Source organism: Lathyrus oleraceus, chromosome 3, assembly GCF_024323335.1.
Source record: "Lathyrus oleraceus cultivar Zhongwan6 chromosome 3, CAAS_Psat_ZW6_1.0, whole genome shotgun sequence".
Lineage (NCBI taxonomy): Eukaryota > Viridiplantae > Streptophyta > Magnoliopsida > Fabales > Fabaceae > Lathyrus > Lathyrus oleraceus.
In genome coordinates, this window is record NC_066581.1 from 248,615,354 (window position 1) to 248,637,316 (window position 21,963).

The following is a 21,963-nucleotide window of genomic DNA, read 5'->3' on the forward strand; positions in this document are numbered from 1 at the left end:
CTAGATATGAGCTTGATAGATCAAAGGTGAGCATGTGCACTACCTACAAAAAGAGTCAAACTATACAATGACATATTTTTGGTATTTTGGTTAGTAAATGATAAAATACAAAGTATGATACAATCAAATGGTGCTTGGTGATCTCTCTTAATATAAGCCCAATGAATGAGGGGTAAGGATGATGTCAAGGTATGATCCCAGTGCTAATGCATATGATGAGAATAACATGAGGGATCTTCGGGTCAAAATTGGGGTCTTACAGCTGCCCCTATTTAAGGACGTTCTAACTGAGGAGATGAAGGTTAAAATATTTGCATCGACTCAGTAGAATGGGCTTAAATAACAACATATAGAAACAAATTTGGGTCCATAAGAGACATCATGATGCATATGATATGAAATTAAAAATAAATCTTTGTGGGGAATATGTTGACACATAGGAAAAGAATCCGGAAAGATTGAAGGTCCTCTATTCCGTAAGGAACACTCAATGGGGAGATAGAGACTCTAGGGGAAAAGGTTATGCGTAGGCCAGGCTACGACTTTAAAACTACTGGGGGACTCGAGGGATTCCATGAAAATAAATCAATGGAAAGACTCAGTCGGGGAGTAAAAGGACGTCTATAGGGGAGACAGGTAAGTCAGGACACAACTAAAATACCTGAACCGAACAGGAAATAGCAATCTCACTAAAGAAATACGCACTCAAACTCAACTGGGGAAGAAATGATCTTCAACGCATGAGTAACAGAAATATATTATCCACTACCGGTTACTGGGTAAAGGGGACAACAAAATCTGACAGGGAAGACATCCGTTACCGGTTGGGGTAAACATATTAAGGATGACTCGCCGAGGACAACCAAGAGGTGTATTCATTACTGGTTACTGGGTAAGAATAAACTGCTGGGGAAAAAGCCAAAATAGGATTTACAACTACCGGTTACTGGGCAGAAGACCAAAGGGAGAGAATATATGTCACTGGTTAAAGTGAACATATCAAGGATAGACTCAAAGGAAAGAAAATCCGTCATCGGTTAAGATGAACATATCAAGGATAGAATTGCCTATGGACCCTAGGAAGGATATCCGTCACCGGATAGGATGAACATATCAAGGGTAAACCATCTGAAAAAGTAGGAATTACATCTATCGGATATTGGATAGTGTCATACCCCAAAATTTGCCCGTTAAGTTTTCAGGACATTTTCCAAGACATTCTAATCCATTTTCAAGACATTAATGTTAAAGGAACAAGGGTCCAACGCACAGGTTACCAAATCCAGAAGATGGCCTAAACTGGCATGCTCGCTAGGCGAGTAAACCCTTTGCTAGGCGAAGCCCACGCGTCATTCCTCGCTCCAGCGAGTTTTGATGAATTAGCTACTGGAATCCTTCGCTAGTTGCTCGCCTAGCGAATCCTTCGCTAGCTCACTCGCCTAGCGAGCTCACGAAATACCAGAAAATTTTGGGCTTAATTCTGAGCCCACCAAGACAATTATTATAAATACCAGAACTTCATACACAGAAAGAGGGAGATAGACGGAGGACAAGGAGGAGGCAAACCCTAACAGAGGCAACCGGAAAAACCCTGGAGGCTAACGAAGAGAATTCAGAGTAACCCCCGGATACCCCGAAGGAAACTCATCTGCACAAAGGTTACCTCCGCCCGACTCAATCCGGTGCAAACCATAAGAGTGATCTGCAAGTCCAACGGTGCAATTGCAATTGCAAACAGGTTTGCCACACCCCCACTATTTTATGCTCCTAATTTGACATCTTCAAATACATGAGGCATTATGATTGAATTTCTAAATGTATTATTAGGTTTTGCATATGGGTTTAAGTATGCATGAATGTGTAACACGATGTCTTGAAGGTTTAACCATGTAATTTCTGTAATGGATGCCATAGGGTTTGGGGTTCCTAAAATCGCACTGTTATCAAAGAAGAACCCAGAACCCGCAGTCGTTCGCTAGCACTTCGCTGAGCGAACATGTAGCGAGGGTTCGCCAAGCCTTCGCTAGGCGAGGCAGTAGCGAACATGACAGTATTTGTTTTTTTCGTTTGCATTCTAATCTGTTCTGTACTTGATTGACATGTTTTCTATTGCATCTATACGCTGTTTGCCTGACACTATTATCGCTGTGATTCTTTTGTTTGGTGCAACTCTTGGTTGCGCCCTAGCTTGGTATTCTAACCCGTTTGTTGAATTTTTGTGAGGGTTCACATACTCATGAAGAGACAGTTTGCTAGGTATTCCACTTTATTTGTGGGATACCCTTGTGAAGATTCATTTTAATTACTTGACTGATTACATTGCCTTCGAACATATGATTTGGGCCCTCTCTTTGTTGCCTTACGATATTACGGCCATGTCCCGCGAATGTAGGGATACCCTTAGCAAAGACCCTTCGGTTAAATCATCATAGTCCCTCGAATGTTGCCTTTGAATACGACTTTGTCTCTCGATGACCCTTCGTTGTAGCCTATGATTAAATGATGATTGTCCCTTCGAATGCTAAGGTATCCTTACAAATGTTGCCTTCAATGACCAATCGACGACCCTACGATGTCCCTTTACATCCAAAGGATAAGACTACTTACTTCTCAATAGTAAGGACAGTTTTACCCTCCTAAGGATAGGAAATATCTATAAAGACCTTGGTTAAGTATAACTCTTAAATGCTTGCTCGCAGCTTAAGATACTTTTCACACCTCCCACTTTTCAAAAACATCTTTTAGAAAACCACCACTTGGTATACATTCGCACCAGAATCATCGCCGAGTTATATTTTTCTAAACATCTTTCAAAATCAAACGAGATAAATACTTTGTATACATTCGTACAAGAATCATTACAAAGTTAAACTCTCCTTTCAAAATATTTTCTAAACACACCGCATTTCTCAAACACTTTCTCGAACAAGGAAAACATAAGTGAGTTAAGCAATTAAGAGCCCATGGATAACCATGGATACAAAGGGTGCTAACACCTTCCCTTTGTATAATGTACCTCCCGAACTCAAAATCTGATCAAGGTCTTTCCTGTTCTTTTCCGCCTTTCCTTATTGGATAAAAGAAAAGTCGGTGGCGACTCTTGCTATCCGCGACATTGTTTTTCAAAGCAAAACACAAAGTCAGTTCACCGTATTACAGATAGAATACCAACAAAGAGAATATCCGTCATCGGTTAAGATGAACATATCAAGGATAAACTCAGAGGGGAGAAAATAGGAATTATATCTATCGGTTACTGGATAGAAAACCAAAGAGAGAATATATGTCACTGGTTAAGGTGAACATATCAAGGATAGACTCCGCAAAGGGGAAAAAAGCAGGATTTACTGAAATTCTAGTTATCAGACTTTGGATGTCACACTGGTTGTTATGACATCCAATTCTGCACAGACAGGGATTATGCAGAACTTAACAGTAAGTGCAGTAAATAACACAAGTAATTGTTCACCCAGTTCAGTCCAACATGACCTACATCTGGGGGCTACCAAGCCAGGGAGGAAATCCACTATTAGTAGTATCAATTCAAAGCTAAACTCACCCGTTTACAACTTCTCACTTAATCCCTACCCAATGCAATTTCAATCTTAACCTAAGATCAGAGTTCCTACTCACTCCCCCTCAATCACCTCAGTGATATTAAAGACACTTTGAAGTCACACTTCAAAAACAACTCTTGATTATGCTTCACAGCTTAAATCAAGATACACAGCACTCACGCTTAAAAGCTTTGAGTGACACAACACTTACAACTCAATGAACACCCTATGCCAAAGCTATCATCTACTTGATAATGGCTTGGCTTACAAGATACGTCTAATACTAGACTCACAAAATACAGCAGTGAAGTATGATGGACACACTAAATCTTCACGCCTCAAAATCCCCGAAACTGAATGAAGGAATGCCTTCCTTTTTATATTGCAGCACCTGGGCTTTTGCACCTGTATTTTCCTGAATTTTAGGTCACACAAGTTCCCTCAAATTCAACATTTAGGTTGCTAACAAATAGGCTATTTGTTAGGTTCATTGAATGTAGCTTGGTTGTTGATTTCCTGGATTTTCTCTCAGTTGTTGAATCCCTAAAGAATAGCCTGAGAAAAAGCTGAAACAGAAAACTGATCAACCTACAATTTAGCATATGCTGTCAGGAATGAATGTCACGACATTCAGCTTGACATCAAGGTCCATATGCTGAGTCTGTTTTTCCAGAAAACAGACTGTACAAATTTGCTGACCTGTACATGATCAAAATGACCATACTACAGTAACAACTTACATTAATAAATGTCAAAGTGTCCAACTTAACATTTACACAATTGGCCTTAAGTTAGTTCTGTTATTCTCTTGAAGAACAAACTAAGTAATATGCTGAAGTATAGCAGAACACCACTCTGCCTAATCTTCAGTAGCTGCTGTCAATGATGAATGTCACAACATCCAGTTTGACATTCAGTCAGTAGGCCTTATGCCAGGTCTGGTTCTTCCTTGATAACCAGACTGCAAATGAATACTAAGTTCTAACAGAACTTCTGTTCCTTAGTATCTGTTGACAGGTATGAATGTCACAGCATTCAATAATCCTGTGTTAGCTAGTCCTGCAGTAACTACAATGTAGTCACACATACATGTCATGACATCAGTCAAGACATTAGTGTTTTACCATATAATGCAGCCAATTAAACACCTACATTTACAACTACCTGTTACTGGGCAGAAGACTGCAAAGAGAAGGAAATCTGTCACCGGTTAGGATGAACATATCAAGGATTAACTCTCTGGGGGAAAGAAAATAAGGATTACAACTACCTTTTTACTGTGTAGGAAACCACAAAAAGAATATCCATCACCGGTTAAGATGAACATATCAAGGATAGACTCAAAGCAGGGGAAGAAAATACCTGTCATCGGTTAAGATGAACATATCAAGGATATACTTCTTGGGAAAACATGGAAACGAATCCGCTGGGGAGAAAAGGGGTACTCTTGTCGGTTATTGGGCAGAAGTAAAAATACTTGCAAATTGAGAAGAATATTACTAGTTACTGGGTAATAAGCTCTCAGGGGACCCAAAGCATCTATCTAGGTAAGATCTAGAAAAAAACGGTCAATCAAAGACTCAACCCAACAAGGATATAACTCAAAGGGAGTGGTTTCATTCAGATAATCAACTAGAGAGGAAACTGAAATAATGATCATCCACGAGGAAATAAACTCAGTGGGGAAAGGAGAAAGGTTAAAGTCTTTATGCTTAAGGAGGCTGACACTCTACAGTTGAAAGAGGACAGACACACCAAATCTGCGTGGGGGAAAGGACACCACCATAGCAGAGGATCAAATAAACAATGAATCACAAAGTGTAATAATACGATCATGAAATTATATGAGTGTATATGTATATGTATATGTATATATATATATATATATATATATATATATATATATATATATATATATATATATATATATATATATATATATATATATATAGGTATATGCATATGTATATGTATATGTATATGTATATGTATATGTATATATGATGATTATGCTGACAAAATGATCACAAATGTTGCTGGTTGAATCATCGATACAACTCCTCACTAATCCTTATAGGAGGGAAACCACTACTAGAGAGAGATCAAACATCTCGAAGGCCCAATCCTGGCCGGGGAAAGCACAAGGAGGATCTTCTAAGGAAACTGCTACCAATTATGCGGGAAATTTTAGGTCAACACCATATCAAATAGGAGACAACCCTGCAGGGGAGATAATCGCAATAGTTGCTCAGAATCAGGGATATCCGAGGTTAAGGACGAATCTGATGATATCTTGCGGAGAAGCAAAATATGTCGAAACCATACAAACTGTTGGAATAACACGCATACAACTCAATGGAGGCCAAATACAAACTCAGCTGGGGAAACCAACAAAACTCGGTTACCAAAAAGTCGTTGAAATGATGTCGGGGATGAAACAGGGATCACGCTAACTGCTTGGGGAGAACCAATAATGCTCCACATTTAGGACTCACCGCTTTTCAAACCACTGTTGATATTCCTTTTAATGAAATCAATTGAGTTTAAAATAACTACTTTTAAGAAAATATGAGTTTTATTTAAAAGTTAAATTTAAAAAATGATCATCATAAAATTATAATCTATTTGGCTTAATAATAAATAAGAGTAGAAACAATTGGATAAAAAGCTCAACTTTATTTAATAGAATGGTAGTTTGTAAATGACAAGACTCCATAGATCTTTACAAAAATTTGAAAAATGGTAATTTACATGGAAAAGGGCTACATTGAATACAATTATCACTAATCCTTCTACCGACTTCAATATCCACCATGCTCTTGGCTTCGGTTGAAGATGAATCAGAACCAAATGACGTGCTCAAGAATGTCTTCAAAACTAAAGATCAGCAGGATGCAGTTACTTGCCATAATCCCTAATTTTTGCATAAATTGCCCCAAGGTGGGGTACTCAATCTATCGGGATAAATCTTTTTCTATTTTATGTCTCTAACTTTTGCCTGGATCGCCCTTTCGGGTTTTCAACTTAGCAAGTTGTTCTTTTCTTTTTAGGAGAAGTATTTCTTGACTGCATCGGTGTTCACAGGACGAGTGAACTCTTCACCATCCATAGTTGTGAGAATCAAAGCACCGCCCTAAAAGGCTCTCTTAACAACATATGAGCCTTCATAATTAGGAGTCCATTTGCCCCTAGAATCTGGTTTAAAAGACAAAATCTTCTTGAGCACAAGGTCACCTTCTCTGAACATACGAGGTCTGACCTTCTTATCAAAAGCTTTCTTCATTCTCTACTGATATAATTGACCATGGCACATGGTAGTCAATCTCTTCTCTTCAATTAAATTCTGCTGATCATACCTGGTCTGACACCATTCAACCTTAGTCAACTTGGCTTCCATCAAGACACACAATGATGGGATCTCAACCTCTATTGGGAGCACAACTTCCATACCATAAACAAGCGACAAAAGGGGTTGCCTCTGTTGAAATGCGGATGGATGTACGATACCCGTGCAAAGTGAATGGGAGCATCTCATGCCAATCCTTGTACATCACAACCATCTTCTGGATGTTCTTGTTTGCAGCTTCAACAACCCCATTCATCTTAGGTCTGTAGGGAGAAGAATTATGATGTGTAATCTTGAAGTATTTGCAAAGAACTTCCATCATATTATTATTCAAGTTTGATCCATTATCAGTGATGATCTTACTTGGTACACCATACCAGCATATAATATGATTCTTGATAAACCTCACAATAACTTGCTTGGTTACATTCGCATACGATGTCGCTTCAACCCACTTTATGAAGTAGTCAATAGCCACCAAAATGAAACGATGTCCGTTCTAATCTTTGGGCTCAATCATGCCAATCATATCAATTCCCCACATGGAGAAGGGCCTGGAGAGGAAATGACATTCCACAGTGTCCGAGGCACATGAATTTTATCTGCATAAATTTGACACTTGTGGCATTTCTTCACAAACTTGCAACAATCAGATTCCATTGTCAATCAATAGTAACCTGCTCGCAACATCTTCTTTGCCATAGCATGTCCATTGGAATGAGTACCAAAGGAACCTTCATGAACTTCAATCATCAATAAGTATGCTTCGTGTCTATCCACACATCTTAGCAGAATCATATCAAAGTTTCTCTTGTACAATACATCACCATTCAAGTAGAAATTGCTAGCTAATCTTCTCAAAGTCTTCTTATCTTTCAAAGATGCCCAGACGGGTAAATCTGACTTTGGAGGAAACACTTGATGTCAAAATACCACGGCTTCTCATCTTTGACTTCTTCAACAGTAAACACATGAGTTGGCCTATCAAGACGCATCACAGTCAAATTGGGAACTTCATTCCAATACTTTACCATGATCATTGAAGCCAATGTTGCAAGAGCATCTGCCATCCGATTTTCATCTCGAGGGATATGATGAAACTCAACCTTTGTAAAAAAAATTAAAATCCTCCTCACATAATCTCTATATGGTATCAAACCGGGTGGATTCGTCTCCCATTCACCTTTGATTTTATTCACAACCAAATCTGAATCTCCATATACGTCTAGGTACTTGATTTTGAGATCAATGGCCTCTTCAAGGCCCATAATGCAAGCTTCATACTCAGCCATATTGTTTGTACACTTGAAAGTCAATCTAGATGTAAACGGAAAATGCATGCCCTGAGGAGTAATAATCACTGCCCCAATGCCATTACCATACTGATTAACAACTCCATCAAATACCATGCCCCAACGGAAACCAGGTTCTGGCCCTTCTTCAAGCAATGGTTCATCATAATCTTTCATCTTCAAGTACAAAATCTCTTCATCAGGAAAATCATAATGCACTTACTGATAATCTTCAATAGGTTGGTGAGCCAAATGGTCAGCCAAGACACTACCTTTGATCGCTTTCTGAGATCGGTATTCAATATCATACTCTGATAACAACATTTGCCAACGGGAAATCCTCCCAGTTAAAGCAGGCTACTAAAAAATATACTTGATTATATCCATTTTGGATATCAACCAAGTAGTATGATTCAACATATATTGACGCAGACGCTTATCAACCCAAGCTAATGCGTAACAAGTCTTTTCAAGCATAAAATACCGAGTCTCACAATCGGTGAATTTCTTACTGAGGTAGTAAATTGCATATTCTTTCTTTCCAGTCTCATCTTGGTGACCAAGAACACAACCCATACTCTCTTCAAGCACAGTTAAATACATGATCAACGGTCTTCCTTCAACAGGCGGAGACAGAATCGGAGGTTCAAGCAGATATTCCTTGATACTGTCAAAAGCTTTTTGGCAATCTTCGGTTCAATCACAAGACTGATCTTTCCGAAGAAGCTTGAATATAGGCGCACACGTGGCAGTCATGTGAGAAATGAATCTTGAGATATAATTCAAGCGGCCGAGGAAACCTCTGACTTGCTTCTCAGTTTTCGGTGTAGACATCTCTTGTATTGCTTTGACCTTGGCAGGATCAACTTCAATACCCTTCTCGCTGACAATAAATCCCAACAACTTACCGGAGCGAACACCAAATGTACACTTATTGGGATTCAAGCGGAGTTTGTACTTCCTCAAATGCTGGAATAGTTTCAACAAATGCTCAACATGTTCCTCTTCATCAATGGATTTGGCAATCATATCATAAACATAAACTTCGATCTCTTTATGCATCATATCATGAAAAAGAGTAGTCATTGCTCTCAGGTAAGTTGCACCTACATTCTTTAAACCGAAAGGTGTCACTCTATAATAGAATGTTCCCCCAAGATGTAATGAATGTGGTCTTATTCATATCTTCGGGTGCCATCTTGATCTAATTATATCCGGAAAATCTATCCATAAATGAAAAGACTTTGAATTTAGCTGTATTATCTACCAACATATCAATGTGTGGCAGAGGAAAATCATCTTTCGGACTAGCTTTATTCAAATCTCTATAATCAACACACATGTGGACTTTTCTATCCTTCTTCGAAACAGGCACAATATTGGCCACCCATTACGGATACTCAACAGTAACAAGGAAACCGACATCAATCTCCTTTTGCACTTCTTCTTTGATCTTTACTGCCATATCAGGATGAGTCCTCCTCAACTTCTGCTTGACTGGCGGGCATTCTGGCGCCAACGGTAATCTATGCTCCACAATCTCATAATCCAAACTGGGCATGTGTTGATAGGACCAAGCAAACACATCTGAATACTCTTGGAGAAGATCAATCAACCCTTTCTTGACCTATGGACACAGTCGAGACCCAATCTTGACTTCCTTCACATCATCCTCGGAACCCAAGTTGACTAACTCAATTTGCTCTTCGAATGGCTGAATGGCTTTTTCCTCATGCTCAAGTAGACGAGACAATTCATTAGATATTTCTTCATCACTTTCTTCCTCAGCCTCAAACACAGGGAATTCAAAGTTTGGCGAAGGAGTAGGATCATTGTATTCAATGGGTTTAGAAACCAACCTGCATAATGATTTGATATTTTGATTTTAGAGAAGTGAATTGTGACCAAATATTATGCAGATGGACAATTATTATTTATTTATTTATGTTTTTTGTGATTACCATTTTTCAGAAAAGCAAAAAGTAAAGATAAAAACATCATAGATGTCGATGAATAGAATTGTATTTTATTAATGATCAATTTTGAAATGCCAAACAATGTTCATTTCTCCCTTAGGCATAGGAGAAGGATTTTCAAAATAATAAAATCAATTACTTAGAACGATGCACAATAATAGGAACATCAACAACAGTCCAATTGTTGCAAGCTTTTCTGTGTGTCACAAAATTGGTGCAGTATTCGTCTTCATCACCCTCGATCTAGGCAGCTAAGTGTTTTTCATTACCATGAATGAACCCTTCGCTACAGAGACTGGGTTGCACATCTTCAGCTTTAATCACAGACGAACCTTGTCGGAATCCCAAACCAACTCTACTCTTGTTCTTGGCGACCTTTACCATCTTGCCCCACTAATCAGAATTACCGTCTTCAACAATCTTTTGCGCGTCTTTGAAGGAGGACATAGGTGCCCCAACTCTCTTCTCCTCAGCAATAGATAGATCTTGGAACGGAGTTCCAATCTTATCCTCAGCTTCTACATAATAGAAAGATGACAGATGGCTTACCAACAAAGCCTTCTCCCCACCGATGATAACAAGCTTACCATTCTTCACAAACTTCAACTTTTGATGCAGAGTTGACGTAACAACTCCCGCTTCATCTATCCATGGACTTTCTAACAAGAAGCTATAGGCCGGGTGGATATCCATTACTTGAAAAGTAATTTGGAAATCACTCAGACCTATCTTCACAGGAAGGTCCACCTCACCAATTACAGTCTTGCGAGAACCATCAAATGCATTGACGATCACGCCACTGTACCTCATCAGAGCTCATTGATATGACAATCTGGAAAGAGTTGATTTCGGAAGTACATTCAATTAAGAACCGGTATCAACCAATACATTTGACAGAGCATCCTCCTTGTAGTTCATTGATATGTGTAGTGCTAAGTTATGATTTCTGCCTTCCTCAGGAAGTTCTTCATCACAAAAGCTCAAATTATTGCAGAAAGTGATATTAGCTACAATCTGATCAAGGTCTTTCCTGTTCTTTTCCGCCTTTCCTTATTGGATAAAAGAAAAGTCGGTGGCGACTCTTGCTATCTGCGACATTGTTTTTCAAAGCAAAACACAAAGTCAGTTCACCGTATTACAGATAGAATACCAACAAAGAGAATATCCGTCATCGGTTAAGATGAACATATCAAGGATAAACTCAGAGGGGAGAAAATAGGAATTATATCTATCGGTTACTGGATAGAAAACCAAAGAGAGAATATATGTCACTGGTTAAGGTGAACATATCAAGGATAGACTCCGCAAAGGGGAAAAAAGCAGGATTTACAACTACCTGTTACTGGGCAGAAGACTGCAAAGAGAAGGAAATCTGTCACCGGTTAGGATGAACATATCAAGGATTAACTCTCTGGGGGAAAGAAAATAAGGATTACAACTACCTTTTTACTGTGTAGGAAACCACAAAAAGAATATCCATCACCGGTTAAGATGAACATATCAAGGATAGACTCAAAGCAGGGGAAGAAAATACCTGTCATCGGTTAAGATGAACATATCAAGGATATACTTCTTGGGAAAACATGGAAACGAATCCGCTGGGGAGAAAAGGGGTACTCTTGTCGGTTATTGGGCAGAAGTAAAAATACTTGCAAATTGAGAAGAATATTACTAGTTACTGGGTAATAAGCTCTCAGGGGACCCAAAGCATCTATCTAGGTAAGATCTAGAAAGAAACGGTCAATCAAAGACTCAACCCAACGAGGATATAACTCAAAGGGAGTGGTTTCATTCAGATAATCAACTGGAGAGGAAACTGAAATAATGATCATCCACGAGGAAATAAACTCAGTGGGGAAAGGAGAAAGGTTAAAGTCTTTATGCTTAAGGAGGCTGACACTCTACAGTTGAAAGAGGACAGACACACCAAATCTGCGTGGGGGAAAGGACACCACCATAGCAGAGGATCAAATAAACAATGAATCACAAAGTGTAATAATGCGATCATGAAATTATATGAGTGTATATGTATATGTATATGTATATGTATATATATATATATATATATATATATATATATATATATATATATATATATATGTATATGTATATGTATATGTATATGTATATGTATATGTATATGTATATGTATATGTATATGTATATGTATATGTATATATATGATGATTATGCTGACAAAATGATCACAAATGTTGCTGGTTGAATCATCGATACAACTCCTAGCTAATCCTTATAGGAGGGAAACCACTACTAGAGAGAGATCAAACATCTCGAAGGCCCAATCCTGGCTGGGGAAAGCACAAGGAGGATCTTCTGAGGAAACTGCTACCAATTCTGCGGGAAATTTTAGGTCAACACCATATCAAATAGGAGACAACCCTGCAGGGGAGATAATCGCAATAGTTGCTCAGAATCAGGGCTATCCGAGGTTAAGGACGAATCTGATGATATCTTGCTGATAACATGAAATTATATCATATTCTAGGACTTAATTCAATTAAATTATATCATTATTTATTTCAGTTCACTTCATTTTATTAGATATTACGCGGTATTTTCTTCCTATTTGTCTCAGGTGGTTTATTTTGAAGCACAAGTAAAAATGGAAGAAAAGGAGGTGCAAAAAGGAGAGAAAATGAACCAAATGTCAAAGCCCAGCCCAAAGTACAAGAACACAGGTGTTGTGCCTGTGACGGACGTCACAGAGGCCGTGACGAGCGTCACGCCTTGCACACTCCTGTGACGAACGTCACACATGGTGTGACGAACGTCACACCATTCCCCTACATTTTTGGCCCAAGGAACGCTTCAGAGACGTTGAGGGAGAGTTGAGCCCTATATCCACGCCCAACTTTTATGCACGAAGAAGACCTTTTGAAGCGGAGGCAGTTACTCAAGGCACCAATATAAATAGCCACTTTCCAAACCTAAAAGGGTTCCACGCTTTTTCCATATTTTCTTTTGCCGTTTTCGCTTTTGCCTTTTTCTCTTCCAGCAACTTAAGCATTATTTTTACAGCATTGCTTTTACGAGTTTTACACTATTTCCCTTGTAATTTCTATTTCCCTTTTTAGCATTTAGTTAATTCTTTTCGCACAATAGTTTCTACACCGGAAACTATTGTGTACCTTTTTACCGGATCTAACCTTACGTTAGAATCTAGGTTTTTTTTATTTTCTTCGTTTTAATTTGTTGTTTAATTGAAGAATCCAAGAACAAACCCTACCGGCTTGTGGTGGAGTGTTCAAGACTACTGTTTAACTTATTCAGGTTCTTTAATTATTATTTAATGTTTTGTTTTATTATTTATTTATATTATTTGCCTGGGATGAGTCTGTTTATGCATGATAAATATTTAAGTTTGTTTAGCATGTCTGGCTAATTCGCTTAGATATCGGTATGTAAAGTAAGCGGAATAAGGAATCGAAACTAAGTCGGTTTAATTAAATTTAAAATTAAAATCACTCTTTTTACGGTCTCAATTTACAGGTTTAATAACAAAGGTTTTTACGAAAGTAAAAGACATAAAGAAGTTAAAATCAATAGAGCGAGAGTTTGAGGTTTCAACTGGACAGTGTAAATTGGACATTAATTCTAGATCAGGGCGAGAGCAAGTTTTAGAGTTAATTAAATTCTGATCTTTTCCAAAAAGTATTTTTAAAGATTGAATGTGAGGACGAGAGTTAAGCATTCGAATTTAATTATATAACCTAAGTCAACAGAGCGAGAGTTTGAGATAAGGGTGTTTAAACGGTCAGTGTTTTCTTAAAAAGAGTTTCTATGGACTGTATTGCTTTCAAAAAATGGTTTTTTTGACTTAATTACAAGTGACAGCTACATTAACATAAAATCATGGTTTATTCAACAGAGCGAGAGTTTGAGATAAAACTTTTAATCAATAAAGTCAACTGAAAAGATTTATTTTAAAACCAAGAAACCGACAAAGAATTGATTCCCTAATTACGACGAACTACATACCGATATCCGCTTTATTAATATTTATTCCAGATCTTAGTTCAGTTTTTAGCTTTTTCCCCCAACAAAGAAACATTATTCACCTTAGCTTTACGAAGTAACCTTAGATAACGGTATATCGATTCATAAGTCCCTGTGGGATCGATATCTTTTAAAACTACGCGATAGAACTGTGCACTTGCAGTTTGTACCCATTCTCGACTCACAAAGTCGAGCGAACCAAGTTTTTGGCGCCGTTGCCGGGGACTTTTATTTAGTCGATATCGTAACTCTTCGGTTACGCTGTAGAGACTAAGGTTTTTTTCTTTTTCTTCTATTCTTTCTATCGTCGATTTGTATGCCACATACTCGTTCACAAGGCGAGCCATTCTACTTACGAATCAACGATATCGAACTATATCTCTGAGTCTTACGACGAATTCGGGAATATCGTGCTGCAAACAATCTCCCTCCTGTAGAACTTCCTGATTTCAAAAACATTTTTCCTTCGATACCCGAGATGGCAGAACCAGCTCGTGCTCTTAGAGATTATGCCGCTCCATCACAAGATGAGCCGCATTCAAGTATTGCTCCACCCGCAATCGAAGCAAACAACTTCGAACTTAAACCTTCGCTGTTGCAGGCAGTGCAACAGAACCAATTCTCTGGAAATCCTACCGAGGATCCAAACCTTCATTTATTCGTATTTGTCCAATACGCTGATACTGTTAAAGCTAATGGTGTCACTTCAGAGGCAATTCGACTTCGTCTTTTTCCTTTCTCATTAAGAGATAGCGCTAGAAGATGGCTTCAGTCTCTCCCTTCCAACTCTGTCACCACATGGAACGAGTTGAAGAAAGTTTTTCTTGCCCGATACTTTCCGCCAAGCAAAACAGCTATGTTAAGAGCCCAGATAAACGGATTTAAACAGAAAGACAACGAGTCTCTTTTCGAAGCATGGGAAAGATACAAAGACATGATGAGACTTTGCCCACACCATGGTTTGGAAGACTGGTTAGTAATTCACACATTTTATAATGGTCTCTTGTACAACACAAGGTTAACAATAGACGCCGCTGCAGGTGGTGCACTAATGAACAAACCTTATGCTGATGCTTACCAGCTTATCGAGAGCATGGCCCAAAACCACTATCAGTGGGGAACCGAACGAACAATGGTGGAAAAACCTCAAACGAAAACTGGCATGTACGAGATAAGTAACCTTGATCACGTCAATGCAAAAGTGGATGCTTTGGTCCAGAAAATTGAAAGTTTAAATGTATCACCTCCAGCCGTCGTGGTTGCTATAACTTAGAATTGCGAGGTCTGTGGAATCCAAGGTCACACTCCTACGGATTGTCAACTCTTGACAGGAATCCAAGCAGAGCAAGTGAACTATGCTCAAGGAAGCCCCTACTCGCATACCTATAACTCAAATTGGAAGAACCATCCAAACTTTTCATATAAGAGTAATAATGCTTTATACGCACCCGGACAACCCCCAAATCAAGCCCCAGCTATACCTCCAGGATATCAGAAACCGAACCCATCCATGCCTAACAATAACGCCCCTAGGAAATCCAACTTGGAAATCATGATGGAAAACTTTATAGCTTCCCAACAACAAACCAATAAAGATTTCTTAAACCAGAATGTACACACTGGCGAACAAATTAAACAACTAGCAAGTAAAGTAGATGCCCTGGCTACCCATAACAAAATGCTGGAAACACAAATATCACAAGTAGCTCAACAACAAGCGCCTACTGCTGCCCCAACTGGTACATTTCCTGGACAGCCCCAACCTAACCCGAGAAGCCACGCTCATGCAATCATATTAAGAAGTGGAACGGAAGTGGAAGGACCGTCTGATCCAAGGATGGAAAACCAAAATCCTCAAAAGTCAGCTGAGGAAGAAAATAGACCTAAGGAGAAGGAAGAGAATAATAAGGAAACCATAGAAAAGAAGGAACCTTATATATCTCCACCACCTTACAAACCACCGATCCCTTACCCTCAAAGGCTTATTAAGACCAAAGATGCGGGCCAATTTAAAAAATTTGTTGATCTCCTTAAACAATTAAACGTTATAATTCCGTTCACCGAAGCTATTACGCAGATGCCCTCATATGCTAAATTCTTAAAAGAAATTCTTTCTAATAAAAGGAAACTTGAAGATAGCGAAACCGTTACACTCCCTGCCGAATGTAGCGCTATAATCCAAAACATGCCTCCTAAACTCAAGGATCCGGGTAGTTTCTCTATACCCTGTCACATAGGAAAATTTGTCATCGACAAAGCCTTATGCGATTTAGGAGTCGGAATTAGCGTTATGCCTTTATCCATATGTAAGAAACTGGAAATGGGAGAATTAAGACCAACCAAAATGTCTGTGCAACTAGCAGATCGTTCCATCAAATATCCTGTAGGAATTCTTGAAAACGTTCCCGTACGCATAGGTCAATTCTACATTCCAACTGATTTTACAATTATGGACATTAGAGAAGATGATATTACACCCATTATACTGGGAAGACCGTTCTTAGCAACTGCCGGTGCAATCATAGACGTAAAACGAGGACGACTCACCTTCGAAGTAGGTGAAGAGAAAATTGAGTTCATTCTTTCCCAATTCTTGAAAGCACCTGCAATAGAAGATACATGTTACTTCATGGATATCATCGATGAATGCATAAAAGAAGCAGAGTTAGGAGAAGACAAATCATCCGACTATCTTATAGAAGACAAATTTAACCAATGTTTAGCAATAACACCGGACCCTGCGCAATGTCTTAACAAACCAACCCTTGACCTGAAAACACTTCCCAAAAATCTGAGATATGAATTCCTAGACTTAGAACTTGAACGACCTGTGATAGTTAATGCAGACCTAGGAAGACTCGAAACAGAAAAACTCCTACATATCTTAAGAAAGTATCCAACCGCACTAGGTTACAACATCACCGATCTTAAAGGAATAAGTCCTTCTATTTGTATGCACCGCATCATGCTAGAAGAAGACTGTAAAACCTCTAGGGAACACCAGAGGAGACTAAATCTGATCCTGAGTGAGGTAGTAAAGAAGGAAATAACCAAGTTATTAGAAGCAGGTATTATATATCCTATATCTGATAGCAAATGGGTTAGTCCTGTACACGTAGTACCAAAGAAAGGAGGCATAACCGTTATTGAAAACGAAAAAGGGGAAACTATAACTAAACGAATCGAATCGGGATGGAGAATGTGCATTGACTATAGGAAACTAAACAAAGCAACCCGAAAAGATCATTTCCCTTTACCATTCATTGACCAGATGTTAGAACGATTAGCAAAACATTCACATTTCTGTTATCTAGACGGTTATTCAGGCTTCTTTCAAATACCAATTCACCCTGATGACCAAGAAAAGACAATGTTCACGTGCCCTTTTGGTACCTTCGCTTATAGACGAATGCCGTTTGGCCTGTGTAATGCTCCTGCAACCTTTCAAAGATGCATGATGGCAATTTTCGCCGATTTTCTCGAAAACATCATGGAAGTATTTATGGATGACTTTTCCGTATGCGGACAAAGTTTTGAAGAATGCCTTGAAAACCTAGAAAGAGTTCTTGAGCGATGTGTAAAAGTAAACTTAGTACTTAACTGGGAGAAGTTCCACTTTATGGTACAAGAAGGAATTGTTTTAGGACACATCATCTCGAACAGAGGAATTGAAGTAGACAAAGCCAAAATAGAGGTAATCGAAAACCTTCAACCCCCAAGAACCGTGAGAGAAGTACGAAGCTTCTTAGGACACGCCGGTTTTTACCGACGATTCATCAAAGACTTCTCTAAAATAACTAAACCTTTAACCGGACTATTGATGAAAGATGTTGAATTCATATTCGACGATAACTGTTTAAAAGCATTTCAAACGCTTAAGCAAGCATTGATCTCCGCACCCATAATGCAGACACCCGACTGGAATGAACCATTCGAAATAATGTGTGATGCCAGCGATTATGCCGTAGGTGCTGTTTTAGGATAACGAAAGGATAAAAAGCTTCACGTTATATATTACGCAAGTAGAACCCTAGATGAAGCGCAGATGAATTACGCCACTACCGAGAAAGAACTCCTAGCAGTTGTATTTGCGCTAGATAAATTTCGTTCTTACTTGGTCGGAGCCAAAATAATAGTTTACACTGATCACGCTGCTATCAAATACCTCTTAACAAAAAAAGATGCTAAACCTAGACTCCTAAGATGGATCTTGTTGCTACAAGAGTTCGATTTAGAAATCAAAGACAAGAAAGGAACTGAAAACGTAGTAGCAGACCACCTCTCTAGACTTGAGAACCTTGAACCGGAAAGAACATCAATTAATGATGATTTCTCGTACGATAAACTTATAGCTACTTTGGAAGAGAATAACTCTGACAAGCAAGTAGAAACCACCTTAGCTATATCTGTCACACCATGGTACGCTGATCTCGTCAATTATTTAGCTGCCGGAATAGTTCCACCTACTTTATCCTACCAGCAGAAGAAACGATTCTTCTACGACATAAAACACTATTACTGGGATGATCCCTTACTTTTCAAAAGAGGCCCCGATGGTATTTTCCGTCGATGTATACCCGAAGAAGAGGTAGAAAATATAATCCAACACTGCCACTCCGCTCCTTATGGTGGACACACGAGTACATCCAAGACCTGCTATAAAATCCTACAAGCCGGCTTTTATTGGCCAACTATATGGAAGGACGTACATGCGGCTATTAAGGAATGTGACAGATGTCAACACACAGGAAACATATCAAGACGTGACGAGATGCCACAAAAGGGTATCTTGGAAGTAGAGATTTTTGACGTGTGGGGAATAGACTTCATGGGACCTTTTCCATCCTCTTTCGGTAACAAATACATACTCGTGGCAGTTGACTACGTATCAAAATGGATCGAAGCTATAGCTTCTCCAACAAATGACACCCGAGTAGTAACTAGACTCTTTAAGAATATAATATTTCCGAGATTTGGCATCCCAAGAATAGTAGTCAGTGATGGTGGATCGCACTTTATATCCAAGGTACTCGAAAAACTATTGTTTAAATACGGCGTGAGACATAGGATAGAGACACCTTACCACCCTCAGATCAGTGGACAAGTGGAAGTATCTAACAGAGAAATCAAGCAAATACTAGAAAAAACAGTCGCCACTTCAAGGAAAGACTGGTCATTGAAATTACCAGAAGCTTTGTGGGCATACCGAACTGCTTATAAAACCCCCATAGGGACGACCCCATTTAAGCTCATTTATGGAAAATCCTGTCACCTCCCGGTAGAGTTAGAACATAAAGCCTATTGGGCTATTAGAAATCTGAATTTAAACTATAAGGCCGCCGGCGAAAAGAGAATCCTTGACATAAACGAATTAGAGGAACTTAGAAGAGACGCCTATGAAAATGCCAGAATCTACAAAGAAAGAACAAAACAATGGCATGACAAGCGTATATCAAGGAAAATCTTCAAGCAAGGCAACGCAGTCCTTTTATTTAACTCTAGACTAAAGTTATTCCCGGGAAAACTACGATCCAGATGGTCAGGTCCTTTTCATATCACTAACATCTTTCCCAGTGGAGCGATAGAAATTAAAGGCAAATCCACAGAACCGTTCACTGTAAACGGGCAACGTCTAAAACACTATCACTATGCGGAAACCAACGAAGATTCGCAAATCCTACACTTAGACAAAATGCCTCCAGGATTAATAGATTATACTTAACAGTTTCTTTGTCGAGCTTGCGACATTTAAACAAAGCGCTTAGTGGGAGACAACCCACAATTATTTTATTATTTCCTTATTCTATTATTATTATTTTCCTATTTCTTCCTTAATTATTCTTTTAATTTCTGTTTAGTATTCATTCTTAATTTATTTTAATTCATTAAAAAACTTTTTTCTTCTTTCGGCATTTGGCCAAATCCTAACTAAAACTCATGTTTTCTTTTCTCTAGCTAACACTAACCAGATGGGACATATTGATCGTATGGGTATCAAATTCAGAGGGATGGCTCAGAAACAAAAGTTTGACGAACTAGCCACTAGAGAGATGCTACCTAGTTTATATGCTGATGATTGGGCTATGACTGCCCTTGGACTAAGAGAAAGTGTCCTGTATTTGCTGAATCATATAGGATGGGAGACATCCCCTATCCTAAGACATTTCGCCACCTACCGGAGACTAACACTAGAATTCCTTAGCTCATTAATCTATCTATCTAGCCATGGAAAAGGAATTAGCAGAGGTTTTATCCAGTTCAGAATGTTCAACATGGAGTACCAATTTAATATTAGAGACTTTACAAACCTATTGGGTTTTCCTACCTCCTTTGACACATTAATAGTAAGCCAGGAAGAACTTCTTGAATATAGAGAACTTGAACACTTTTGGGGTAGTTTGACTGGAAATGATGAACCCGAGGACCATGAGTTTCTCCCTGGAAACATTCATAACCCGGCTTTCCGTTACTTCCATGGGATCCTCACCCACACCTTATTTGGAGAGAAGCCAAACAGCACTTCAGTTTCACGTGATGAACTTTTCATCCTATTTTGTGCTTCTCAGAACCGTCCAGTAAACGGTGCCACCTTTATGCTAGCAAATTTAGACCACCTTATCCAAGATGAGCGAGCACCTATTAGAATTGGCGGTCTGATAACCATGATTGGTAACGCTATCGGGTTACGTCAGTCGATTCTCGACCTAAGCCTTTTTTGTGGCATTACTACTATGAGTATACCCTTCCTCTTCAACACCTTGTTTATAGCAAACCTAGGATCTGATGAGTTTGAGCTTATTATTAATAACCAGGTTCTTTGCCTATTTACCTTACCCGATCCTAGGACTAGTGTTCATAACCGCAACAACTGGCTCTACAATCTGAACGAAACCCCCACTCCTGCTAGATCCACTGAATCCATCCAGGACTATGAGATTTGTGATGACCAGATCCCTTATGCCGAATCCGACCCTCGGACACCATCCGGCTATTATGATATTAACCCTCCTCCTCAGCCTGTTCAGACCGAAGAATCAGCAATACCCGACCTCCGACATCATATGTCCGGAACTGACTATAACACCGCCATTGAAGCTTTGATGTCAGAACAAGACGCCCTCAGAGAAGAGTTTACTGAAATGAGACACGAAGTTCTAGGATACATGAGCAGTATGACAAATCAGTTTCACGAGTTGCTACACTGTGTTAACTCTTTTGCTCCTCCGGCCAGAGATCGTGCAGATGGATAGAAATTATTTTCTTAGTTATTTAGTTTTAAGTTAGATTATTCATTAATGTTATTTGAATTCATGTTCGCATTTGTTTCCTTTTCGCATTTCTTTTGTTTTTCTTTCCAATATTACATTATGATCATTTTATTGAAGCTATTTATTTAATTTTATTATGCAATAGCTATTATATTCTCTACTGTTGCTACCTATAACTTATTGAATTATTCATGCACTATTATGCAAAGTAGAATAGCATGCACGATAAATTAATTAGCAAGATAAAATAATCTAAAAACAAAACAAAATAATAAAAATAAATCCATTACCAAAGTAATTCTGTAGAACGCCACTGAAGCCTTGCCAAAAAGAATGTGTGACGAGCGTCACACAATCTATGACGAGCGGCACGCCAAGTGCCTGTTACGACCGTCACACCCCTGTGACGAGCGTAACACCTTTCTGACTAGGTGAACGTTACATAGCCGTTGGAGACGAACGTTACACTCTTCAATTTTTTATCTTCCCCATTTATTCACATTTACC

General features: G+C 38.9%; 1 pseudogene; it reads right to left on the reverse strand.

Moving 5' to 3' along the window:
- Positions 1-15,051: 15,051 nt before the first annotated feature.
- LOC127133802 (uncharacterized) lies at positions 15,052-15,151 on the reverse strand (annotated as a pseudogene).
- Between the last annotated feature and the right edge of the window lie 6,812 nt (positions 15,152-21,963).